Source organism: Gossypium arboreum, chromosome 8, assembly GCF_025698485.1.
Source record: "Gossypium arboreum isolate Shixiya-1 chromosome 8, ASM2569848v2, whole genome shotgun sequence".
In the NCBI taxonomy this organism is placed as follows: domain Eukaryota; kingdom Viridiplantae; phylum Streptophyta; class Magnoliopsida; order Malvales; family Malvaceae; genus Gossypium; species Gossypium arboreum.
Window position 1 is genome coordinate 70,773,485 of NC_069077.1, and position 2,121 is coordinate 70,775,605.

The 2,121-nt window shown below is 35.2% G+C and overlaps 1 non-coding gene across 1 annotated transcript; it reads left to right on the top strand.

Annotated features, from left to right (window-relative positions):
- Window positions 1–262: 262 nt before the first annotated feature.
- LOC128279952 (small nucleolar RNA R71) lies at window positions 263–369 on the top strand. The gene has a single exon (XR_008270136.1). It is a non-coding gene; the product is annotated as a small nucleolar RNA R71 (small nucleolar RNA).
- The last annotated feature ends 1,752 nt before the right edge of the window (window positions 370–2,121 follow it).

A 2,121-nucleotide genomic window follows, 5' to 3' on the forward strand; every position in this document is an offset into this window, starting at 1 on the left:
TAGAACCATACAAACCATCATTAAAAGTTCTACCTGGTTAGATAGCATAGTGACCGCGTCGAGGCTGAAAACACCAGCTACTTTTGTTGGCTTTATTCTCATTACTTGCCACTGATAGTTATTCATTGACATCTCTTCAATGAATTCGTAAGCCTTTTCAGGTGTTTTGTTGTTTAAAGTTCCACTGGCAGCTGCGTCGATAAGTTGCCTTGTAGAGGGGTTCACACCGTTGTAAAAAGTCTGAACCTACAGCTATAGAGGTAACCCATGGTGAGGACACCTTCTCAATAAGTCCTTGTATCTCTCCCATGCATCATAAAGAGTTTCTAGATCCATCTACACAAAAGAAGAGATATCATCCCTCAATTTAGCTATTTTAGCCGGCGAAAAATATTTAAGTAAAACTTTTTTGCTCATTTGTTCCCAAGTGGTGATTGACCCTCATGGTAATGAGTTCAACCACTGTTTAGCCTTATTCCTTAATGAAAAGGCAAACAACCGAAGGCGAATGGCATCATTAGAAACGCCATATATTTTGAAAGTATCATAGAATTCCAGAAAATTTGCTAAATAAGTGTTTGGATCTTCGTCCTGCAAACCATCAAACTGAACAAACTGTTGTATCATTTGAATAGTGTTAGGTTTTAGTTCAAAATTATTTGCAGAAACAACAGGTCTAACTATACTCGATTCAGTTCCTGCTAAAGTAGGTTTAGCAAAATCATACATAGTACGAGGAGCAGGATTATGATCTACTGGGTTTGCAACAACCACCGGAGGTAACGGGTTATTCTGATTATCAGCCCTTCCTCTATTTATTGTAGGCTTCGCCTTATTTCTCTTCAGTTTCTGCAAGCTGTGCTCTCGATCTCACTATCAAAAAGAAAAGGTCCTGACGGGTTCCTCCTAGTCATAAACTAGAGACACCTGCGAGAAGCAACTAAAAAGAAAAATTTAGACAAGAAAAATTAAACTAAAAGCAAAAAGTAAATTGCAATAAAAGTAAAAATGACTAAAGTAATAAAAATCAAGCGTTCCTAATATCTTAGTCCCCGGCAACAGCATCAAAAACTTGATGGTCGTGAAACTAACTAAAAATTCGACTAAGGCAAGTGCACCTACTGAACAATGGTGAGATTGGAAATATCGTATCCACAAGGACTAAAAGTACTAGTAATTACCATCTTTTTTTTATCTAGCCTAAAAATTAAGAGAGTGTTTTTAACTAAAACTAATTATCTAATTAACTAAGATTACGACAGAGATAAAAAATTGGAAAATACTTTTTAGAAAATAGATGGGGAAGACAATACCCAAGGAAGAATCCACCTAGACTTCACTTATTACTTCTGAATTAGACGATTTATTCACTTGACTTAATCCATAGAAATCCCTAGTTTATGTTATTATCTCTCTCGAGACTAAAAACAACTGACTCTAGGTTGATTAATCGAAATCTCTTTCTAATTAAAACCCCTATTGTCAAATTAACTCGATCTATGGATTCCCTTATTAGATTTGACTCTAATCCGATAGATTTATGTTGTCCTATCTCTAGTATTGCATGCAACTCCGCTTAATTATGAATGATCTACTTTTAAAGAGGGACTTTTGCTCAACTGAATAAGCACATCAAAAACCTGAATTAATATCCTGGAATGTTAAAGTAAGAATTAGAACTCACAATTAAGAATAATAACAAATATTTATCATATAATTCAAATAGTAATAAGATTCGTCTTAGGTTTCATCTCCCTTAAGTATAAGTATTTAGAGAGTTTAGTTCATAATAATGGAAAACATCTCAAAATTGGGAAAACAACAAAACATAAAGAAACCCAAAGAACTTTTAGGAAATTAGATGGAAATCTTCAGTCTTGATGTAGATCCTCCTTCCGAGCTGATCCCGATGGCTGTTCTTGAGTGTTTTGTTCCTTCTATTCTCTGTGTCCCCCTTTGATCCTCTTCTAGTGTGTTTATAGAGACTTTGGAATGCTTCCAAACCCTCAAAATTAGCCTTTTCCAAGTAGAATTAGACATGGTGTAATAGCCCAAAATTGGGTCTAGTTGGAACAGAGGCTTTGGGACCACAAAATCCGAGATAGAAATAATTATTTTCTG